The sequence below is a fragment of the Patagioenas fasciata genome, chromosome 21 (genome assembly GCF_037038585.1).
Source record: "Patagioenas fasciata isolate bPatFas1 chromosome 21, bPatFas1.hap1, whole genome shotgun sequence".
In the NCBI taxonomy this organism is placed as follows: Eukaryota; Metazoa; Chordata; class Aves; order Columbiformes; family Columbidae; genus Patagioenas; species Patagioenas fasciata.
Genome location: NC_092540.1, coordinates 7,514,553 through 7,525,189, shown reverse-complemented (window position 1 = coordinate 7,525,189; position 10,637 = coordinate 7,514,553).

Below are 10,637 nucleotides of genomic sequence, written 5' to 3'. Positions count from 1 at the left end.
TTTCAGTTCCATCACCTCCAGCTTCCCTCAGAGGCTGCTGTTGTGTGGCACAACTGTCCTGGCTCTCCAGGCAGGTTGGGCACTGGTTTGGTGCCTGCATTGGCAGTTTTCCCTTTCCTGGGGTAAAAGGCTGTTGAGGAGAGACAGTTGTAGAGATTTGGGTCACAGGGGTTTGAAGCAATCCTTTCAAAATCTGAGCAGGCTGGGCTTTGGAGCCCAGGAAAAATGGAGATGCTCTGAAGGATGTTTTTGAACAGTGGTACTGTCACTAGTAACAGAAACAGGGAACTCCTTATTCTCACTGATGATGATGATGATAAACTGAAGCTCTTTAAGTTCATTCCTAGCAGCCATTCTTGCTTTTCTAAAAATCTACTGCACCTCAGTAGTTGTGTCTTGAACAAAGTTCTTAGAACAATGCTTTTTCTCTCCCATATTTTTCTTTTTAATCATGTAAAGACTACACCTCTTGCGCACAAATAACACAAAATCACGCATCTTTCCTAACTTTTCTCCTTTTTTTTTTCCTTTTTTTTTTTCCCTTTTTTTCCTTTTAAAAATGATTTAAAAAATACACCTCCTGGACAGAATTAGCCCAAAATCATGCTTCTTTCATAACTTTTGGGGGTTTTTTTGCTTTTCCGTGTTTGAGGTGGAGGTGGCATAGGAGAATATTGCCTTCTTGAGAGCAAGGTGGCCACGGAACAGATCCCAGGTCAGTGCAAAGTCACCAAGGAAGCCAGAATCTTTATGTGGTGTGCACTGACACACACTGTCACCTGCATTTCCAGTCTCTGCAGTCCCAGCTGTGCAGCAGAGTCTGGAGTTCTGAGCCCCCTTCATCTGCCCTGTGTGACACGCGTAAAATGGAACTACCCCAGTCAAATGGCTGGTTTTGATTCTCTTCACAGCCTGAAGCACCACACGGGTCAGCAGACAAGCCAGGATACCCAAAAAATCCTCACATATCCTTCACTTACAGTTTGGGTGTTTGCTGCCATCTCAGCAGACATGGCATTCGGATTCCTGTGTGCAAGGAGCTGGTCAAGTGCCTTTTCAACATTTCTGTAATGGTGCCTTTGATGTCTGGCTGATGTGCAGACTCTGTACATGGAGGCTGACAACTCTTGAACGACCTGCTCTGAAAGGATGAACAAGGTGGGCATGAGGACAGCAAAAAAGAAGAACCTGGGTGGGGGTAAATGAAAGGGGATGAACAAGTTTTGGTCAGGGCTGTTTGAGGGCACTTGTAAAGCAGCCCTGGACCTTCTCTGAATTATTCCTGTGGTCGAGAGAACCTGAAAGCTGTCTCTAAATTGAAAGCATGAAGAGGATGAAAGGACAGCGTCATTCAGGCTGGAAGGGATCTCAGCAGGTTTCTTGACCAACCTCCTGCTCAAAGCAGGGTCAGACCAGATTACTCAGGGCTTGATCCAGACACATCTTGGTCACTTTCTGGGGTAGAGTGGATACACAAACCTGGGACACAGCTTCCAGTGCTTGACTGTCCTCATGACTGGAAAGTTTCTCACTGTCTATAGCAACTTTTCAAGCCCAAACATCCAGATTGCTTTTTCTTGTCTTGTTACACACTAACACAGACCATAATATACTGCCTTGGGCACAAGAATATTGTGGGGGATGATGCCAAATGCCTTGCTGACTTCCAGGTAACAGACCATCAATGTTCTCCCCACATCCACAACCCTGTCCTTTCCTCATAGAAAGCAAAGACGATGGACAGGCACAACCTGCCCTGAGTAGACCCCGTCACCTTCTTTTCCAGACACCCAGAAATGGGGTCCCAGTGGATATGTTCTGGGGCACAGCCCTTAGTTCCCCTGCTCACCCATTGGCCATTTTGAAAAGTGCACACACTGTGTGAGAGCTGCCAGTGGTCAGGGAGTCCCCCCAGTCTCCATGACCTTTCCAAGATGGTGCAGAGTGGCCTCCCTGTGACACCGTCCTGCTGTCTCAGCTCCTGGGATGCTGCCCCTGCTGTCCCATAGGCTGGAAAGGATTGTGTTAGTTCCAGTGACCCCTGACTTGATCCCCATCCACTGCTGGTTGTTCTCCAAATTCAAGTCTCAAGTCACAGAGGCTTGGGGGACAGCAATTTCTCAGAATAAAGATCCTTTCTTCGAGAGTGCTGGTAGGAAATGTATTTTGCTGAGTAACTGGACACAATTATATATTTTACTATAGACCTATCAACACATAAATATATTTTTTTCCTTTTGATCACATAGTGAGACAGAATACAGAGATCTGTTGAGATCACTGTCAACATGGCCATCTAAACAGAGAACAGTTCAATTAACCTTTTTCTCCTTCTTTCCTCCATCAGACAAGAGTGGCGAACAGCTTCCAGCAGGACTCACTGTGTGCCAAGGGTAAAAAGTGGCACTGACAGGACATGGCAGTGGATTGTTTGGTGCCTTCGACTCTGTGCAAGACACAAGGATTATCTTTCTTAATGCTGGAGGCTTTGGTAGGAGAGAAATCTAGAGAACATTAAAAAAAAAAAAAAAAAAGAGAGAAAAACAGACCAAATGAAAGATGTAGAGAGAAGGGAATGTCTTCTTCCAACATGAAGTATCAAACGTTGTTGGTGTTTTAATTCTCCTTTCTTTGTTTTGAATACTTTAAATACGAGTGTTTTCAAAAGAGAGAAAACAGACTTTTCAGGATGTGCATTAAGAACAAGAGGAGAGGTTCTGATCTTCGACAACATTTCCCTTCTCTGTACTCTCTCTGTTGTCTGCACACAAGCACTTGCGATTGCTCTCTGGTTTTCCCTTCCTCTTACTGTTTGATCACTCAGACACTTGTCAACAACCCAGTTGCTGCTTTCAGCTTCAAGGACTTAAAAGCTTCCTTTTCTTTCAGTAGTCTGTCTAATTCTGTCTTTAGTCAACTCTTTTATTGTGTTTATTTCACAATTTCCTTTCTCTCTACAACATTACTTGCATGGTTATGCCTTGGAGAAGGTGAACCTCAGTGGTGGTAGTTTGTCCTTGGCGTACAGTTGAGGAGTGTGTTTTCTTTTAATCATGACTCTCATCAGTTGTATTTTGTTTGTTCAAAGGTAAAGCAAAGCCCCTGTTTGCTGTGTGCAGCCAGGTCTCCAAGGAGAGCAGGTGGGAGCTGGTGCAAAGGAGCCGGCACATCCAGCTGCAGACTGCAGGGGAGAAGTCTGGTGTAAGGAAAAGGGATGCAAGGCCCAGGGGGCCATGAGAGAAACGATGGGGTTGGGGAGGTGAGGAGCAAGGTTGTGCACACGGTGTGAGACCTCATGGGACAGCTTCTCCTGCCAGTCCAGACCTCCTTAGGAGAGACCCTGGATCCACATCAGATAATGCTGCAATCAGCTCTTCTCCAAACTGAACAGTAATGAAATACACCCGTTACAATAGAAAGACATTTTTGTCAGAAGCTTTTGAAATCTTTCTCTGTAATTACACCAAGAAAACTCTCTAATGAACTAGACAAGACTGGAAGACAATTACAAGAAGAGACATGGCTTGTTAGAGCTTTCTTCAGTGTAATGAGCCCCATGGTGCATTTGGTGCTGAGTCCTTGAACATTACTCAGGTGCTGAGAGGAGATTGCACAAACCTTTCCAGAAGTCAAAGCCAGAAGAAAAAGTACTAAGTACCTTGAAGTATTAATGAGTTCCACTGAGGGCAAGTACCAGCAGAGCCTCCCCAGGGACTCGTTAGAGCAGAGAATTGGAGGCCATGGTGGCAGATAAACAAAGGGAAATGTGCAGGCAGCTGAGGTGCTGAGAAACCCTGGTTTTGTTGGGTGAAGCAGAGAGGCCAAGGCCTGAACCCCAGCCCCTGGGAAGGCAGATCCTGTCCCTCACACATTGCTCAGGGCTCTTCCTGGGCCAGGGGGATGTGGGCTGTGTGATGCTGAGTGAAGGACAATGGTGTGACAGCTCCCAGCCTTACTGGGGGTGTGCAAGGAGGCCATGAGGTGCCCCAGTATCTGAGGACAACATGTCTCCTCATGGGCATTGGTGGCAGAGGCGATGGCCGTAGCCAAGCGGACAAAGACTTGGGTTCTCTTGGTGACATCCAGCCTTGCCAGTGCCCTTTGCCGTCTCCACCACAGGTTGTCCTACACTGTCCCACAGCTGCTTCTGTTTCCCTGCAGGCTGTAGACACCCATCTCGCTTCCTCCCCTTGCTCTCACCCTGGTATTTCCATACGTTGACTGATGTGTCTCCACTCTCACGCTCTGTTCCTTGAAACACAAGGACATGGACTGATGTCATGCTCCTTCTGGATGATTTCTTGTGCCACAGCACTGCCCTTTGAGTCACATTTCTCCCTCCTCATGTCCAGTCTCCACGTTCCAAGCTGTGCTGTGTGGCAGTGTTTCTCTGCTGTAGAAAGGACGACCCTGAAAAGTACTGACCTGTCAGCCTCTTACCTGTGCCTGGGAAGATCATGGCACAGATCCGCCTAGAAGCTGTGCTAAGGCACAAGGAGGACAGGGAGGTGATTTGAGACAGGCAGCACGTCTCCACCAAGGACAAGTCCTGCCTGACTAACCCAGTGGCCTTCTCTGATGGAGTAACTACATCAGTGGACAAAGGGCGGGCTATGGATGTCATCTATCCGGACTTCTGTAAAGCCTTTGACATGGTCCCTCACAACATCCTTCTGTCTACATTGGAGAGATATGGATTTGATGACTGGACTGTTCTATGGATGAGGAACTGTCTCAGTGGTCACACCTAGAGAGTGGTGGTCAATGGCACAATGTCTGGATGGACACTGGTGACAAGTGGTGTCCTTCAGGGTTCCATACTGGGATCAGTACCATTTATTATCTTCATCAGTGGCATAGTGGGATCAAGTGCATCCTGAGCAAGTTTGCAGATGACACCAAACAGAGTGGCATTGCTGACACATCTGAGGTACAGTAGGGCATTCAGAGCGACCTGCATAAGCTGGAGAAGTGGGTTCATGTGAGTCTCCTGAGCTTCAGCAAGACCAAAGGCAAGGTCCTGCATCTCCTGGGGCAACCCTGGGTATCAGCACAGGCTGGGGATGAAGGGATGGAGAGTGTTGGAACGATAAAGGACTCAGCACTCCGATTCAATGTGAATCACGCCAAAGCCATTTATTACAGAAACATGTCTCCTTATATACGCAACTATTCTCTAATCACGAATCCACGCTCCAAGCATGGATTCGCTAAATGAGTATCATGGGCAGTCCACACGCTGGAGCCCCACTGATGATAGGTGCTGTAACGCTGCAAAAATTCCAGTAACCGCAGCCCGCTCAGCCTTAAATTCTTTTAAGGTGGAAATTATAAGCTTCCATGTAGTCGCTAATGATTTAGCTTCTTTATCTCCGTCGCTAACCTTATCCCATAATTTCTGCCCTATATCGTCCCAAAGTTCAATTTTAAAAGCTTTCTCAGCTTCTGTCGGGTAGCCGTTAGTTCTACAACAAACCAACAGTCTACGTATGTTACTTTCTTCATATTTAAGTCCTCTCATAGAGAGAATATGCAGGAGGATCTTAACTATAGCTTCTTCCTCTGAGGATATATTCTGCCCCATAACTTCACTCTTCCCTCCTCCTGCTCCCAGCCGCTCACCTTTCCCGGGGCCTTCTTCAACAAAATTTATCCGCGGAACGTCCGTACGTCTCCGCCCGGCTCTCAGTCCAGCTGAGACGCCTCCGGCTGGGCCGCTCCAGGCTTTTCCCCGACCTTAGTGAGACACCGTTCGGAGTATCACGTCGGGGTCACCATTTGTTGGAACGATAAAGGACTCAGCACTCCGATTCAATGTGAATCACGCCAAAGCCATTTATTACAGAAACATGTCTCCTTATATACGCAACTATTCTCTAATCACGAATCCACGCTCCAAGCATGGATTCGCTAAATGAGTATCATGGGCAGTCCACACGCTGGAGCCCCACTGATGATAGGTCTGACGACTCACTCCATGCTGAGGCCCTGTTAATGAAGAAACGCCCCTCTTTCTCACAGCAGATTCTGTTCTCCGCTTCTCGAAGTGGCCTTGAGATTCCTTTGGGCCTGACTAATTCAACAACATATCTCCTTCTAACGAAACCCCTTCACAGGAGAGCAGCCTTGACAAGAAAGATTTGGGGAAATTGGTGGGTGAAAGACTGGACTGGAGCCATCAATGTGTGCTTGCAGCCCAGAAGGTCAAATGTATCTTGGGCGGCATCCAAAGGAGCATGACCAGCGGTCAAAGGAGCATTTATCCACCGGTCAAGGGAGGGGATTCTGCTCCACTCTGGTGAGACCCCACCTGGAGTCCTGCATCCAGCTCTGGAGCCCTCAGTACAGGAAAGACACGGAACTGTTGGAGAGGGTCCAGAGCAGGGTCACCAAGATGATCAGAGGGATGGAACAGCTCTGCTGGCAGGACAGGCTGGGAGAGTTGGGGTTGTTAAGCCTGGAAAAGAGAAGGCTCCAGGGAGACCTTATTCCCATGTTTCTGTACTTAAAACATGTCAATAAGAATGATGGGGACAGACTTTTTAGCGGGGCTTGTTGTGATAGGACAAGGGGTGATGGTTTTGAACTAGAAGAGGGGAGACTGAGGCCAGACATGTGGAAGACATTTTTCACAATGCGGGTGATGAAACACAACCACTGGTTGCCCAGAGAGGTGGTGGATGCCCCATCCCTGAAGAATTCCCAGGCCAGGCTGGATGGGACCCTGAGCAGCCTGATCTGCTTGAAGATGTCCCTGCCCATGGCAGGGGAGTCGGACTAGATGACCTTTGAAGCTCCCTTCCAACACTCTCTATGCTTGTATGATTCCTATCTCCAAGGAAAGCTCCACCATCTGGGAAATAACCCTTCAAGCACAGAATCACAGGATCCTAGAACCAGAAAATCATTTGATTTAGAGGAGACCATGGAGTCCAACCATAACCTAACTCTAGAACTAAACCATTTCCCAGAGAACCTTCTCTATACATCTTTTAGACACCCCCAGGAATGATGACTCAACCACTTCCCTGGGAACCCTGGTCACTGCTTCACAACCTTTTCCATGAAGAAGCGTTTCCTTATGTCCAATCTAAACCTCCCCTGGCACAACTTAAGGCCATTCCGTCTTGTCCTATCCCTCGGTACTTGGGAGAAGAGATCAACATCCTCCATGTTTCAAACTCTTTTCAGGTAGTTGTGGACACTCATAAGGTCTCCCCTCAGCCTCCTGTTCTCCAGGTTAAACATCTCCTGTTCCCTCAACTGCTCCTCATCACACTTGCTCGTCAGCCCCTCACCAACTCCGTTCCCTTCTCTGAACTTGCTCCAGAACCTCAAGGTCTTTTTTGTCATAAGGGGCTCAAAGCTGACCCCAGGACTCGAGGTGCAGACTCAGCAGTCCTCACTACATGAGAACAATCACTGCCCTAGTCCTGCTGGCCACACTGCTGCTGATCCAGCCAGGATACCACTGGCCCTATTTGGCCACCTGGGCACATGCTGGCTTAGGTTCAACCACTGTCAACAACAGCCCCAGGTCCTTTCCGTCCTCAACAAATTTCTAGCCGTTCTTCCCTCAGCCTGTAGCGCTGCCTGGGGTTGTTGTGACCCAAGTGCAGGACCCAGCATTTGGCCGTGTTGAACCTCATACAATTGGTCTCAGCCCATCGATCCACCTGATCCAGATCTCTCTGTAGAGACTTCCTACCCTCTAGCAGGTCAACACTCCCAACAAACTTGGTGTCATCTGCAAACTTATTGAGGGTGCACGTGATCCCCTTGTCTAAATCCTTGATAAAGAAATTAAACAGAACTGGCACCAATACTGAGCCCTGGGGACACCACTCATGACCGGCCACCAACTGGATTTGGCTCCGTTCACCACAACTCCTTGGGCCCGACCCTCCAGCCAGTTCTTTATCCATCGCAGATACACCATCCAGGCCATGAGCTGCAGCTTCTCCAGGAGATGCTGTGGGAAACAGTGTCAAAGTCTTACTAAATCTTCCCTCATCCCCTATACAGGGTGCCTTGTCATGGAGGAGATCAGGTTTGTCAAGCAGGACCTGCCTTTCTTAAACCCATGCTGCCTAGGACTGATCACCTGGTTGTCCTGTGTCTGCCACATGATGGCACTCAGGATGATATGATCCATACTATTCCCTGGGACTGAGATCAGGTTGACAGGACTGTAGTTGCCTAGATCCTTTTTATGTCCTGTCTTGTAGATGGGTGTCACATTCACCAACTTTCAGTCAACTGGGACCACCCCACTTAGCCAGGATTGTTGGTAGATAATGCAAAGAGGCTCAGGGATCACCTTCGCCAGCTCCCTCAGCACCCTTGGGTGTATCTGGCCACATAGACCTGTGGGTGTCCAAGTGGTGTAGCAGGTCACCAACCATTTCCCCTTGGATTGTTTGGACTTCATTCTGCTCCTCATCCCTGTCTTCTGTCTCAGGGGGCTGGATACCTGGAGCACAACTGTTCTGACTATTAAAGACTGAGTCAAAGGAGGTTTCATGTACCTCAACGTTTCCCTGTTCTTTTGTCAATATATTTCCTTGTGCACCCAATGAAGGATGAAGTTTCTCCTTAGCCCTCCTTTTTTTTGCTGAAGTATTTATAGTTTGTTTTTTTCCGTTTGATGGCACTGCTCAGATTCAGCTACAGTTGGGCTTTAGCCTTTCTGATTTCTTCATGAACAGCTTCATGACATCCTTGTAGTTATACAGGGAATTAACAATTAACTAATTAACACTTAAAAACTAACACTTGACACTTAAGGAACTAACCCTACCCCACATCACTAAAGACACTTAGAGAGCTGACCCTTTAACCCACATCACTCTTGCCCAGCCTTGCTTAACTCCGTGTAACTTATTGTACGAAAAACAGGAGTTCACTGACACCTTGCAAAGATAATAATCCTTGGTGCATCCTTGGGTGAACCAGATTACAGAGTCTTGGGCACAGGACAGGAGATACGCCAGTTTTAACCGACTCAGCAGTCTGAGACCTCACCAACTCATCACACTGGAACAAAGGTGACCATGTACAGAGAAAGAGGACCCGGGTTCACGATCACTGCGCAGTTGCAACCAGGAGGAGCCGGAGATGGAGACTCTGGAAATGGTCTCCTGAACTCATTGTAATAAGAACCGCCCTCTTGGGTACAGGTTATGAATATGTATGAATGTGTTCCTAAAACTGTCATGAATATGTAACACTTTACTGCATTTAACCAAGTTCAAAGCTACTGTAATTTTACTCACGCATTAGGTGAAATGATTCCCCGTGTGTCCGGCGTCGTAAATAAATGCATACCCTCTTTATAACCTCAAGGGTTGTAAGGTCATTCTGCACCTCTCAAGCAAGTTTGGGGCTGGGACACTGAGGTGATTGGTGACCATTGCCAGGTGAATGAAAGAAGCTGGATGATCTGTGAGGAACTCACAGGCATTTCCAACTTCACAGAAAACCAGACCCTTACTGTTAGAGCAACAGCACTTGACATAAAACCCACCCCAAAACACGAAACACTCACACTGACCACAGGAAAAGCCTTGGAAAACATTTGAGAAAGATCTACCAGGTTCCAGGGGTCAGGGCTCAGCCATTCTGGTGATGAACAAGCATCAAGGGCTGACATGGCATCAGAGCCACCTCCACATGGCCCTCACCACCTGTAACCAGTGTCTCCAAGTCTTTCCTTGACCAGCCTCCAGGGACAGGGACCTGCACTGGTTGTTTCCTTCACAGCTGTGTCAGTTATGGCCCTTCATGGGGTCTCAAACACCCTCAGAAACTTGGGGTTTGTTTCTGCATTTTAGTTCATGAGAGGTTTGTTCATTGTTTCAGTAGCTGCAGTTCAGGATCATGGCAGCAGAGGGCTCATGAACATCGAAAATGCTCTTGCAAGCCAAGGCTCTGTGCAGCATTTTCCTAAACACTTCAAGTCTGGTGTGGATGATTGGGGAGGTTTCAGGAATAGTCAAATGAAAAGCATTTCCATAATAAACAGCAAAGAAGCCAAATTTCTTCTATTTCCTTCCCTGCTCGCCCTTCCCTCCCTTTCCAGAACAGGTGGTATCAGCAGCCTCCAGTTCATATTGATGTGGTGCATCTCCTGATAAAGAGAGAATATGTCAGAAAAGTGGGTGCCTAAATCACCATGTGAGTGAGGAGACAGGCCAGGACACCTTAAGAGGAATCACACTCCTCTGGATCAAAAGGTGGTTGTACCTGGGAATCTCAGGTGCTGTGCAGACTGACACTTGTGTTCAGGGAGCTGGTCAAGTGACCCATCTCCTGTTCTGTAATGGTGTCTGAGTTTGCTCAGGTCACCCCTGACTTGAGCCCATCCACCGCTGGGTGTTCTCCAGACTCCTGCCTTCAGGAACAAAGTCCCAGGAGACCTTGGTGGTGAAGATGGAGGCAAAGAAGCCATGAAGTACCCCAGTCCTGTCTGATTCTACTCTTAGGAAGTTCAGCGGCAGTCCCACGATCACCCTGTCTATTCTCTTACTGTAAGGAAGCTGTATCAGCACATCTTACTGTGCTTCCCCTTCGGGTATCAAGTCCAGGGCAGCTTTGGCATCATCCCCACATCCATGGACAAGGTTTCTAAATTCCTC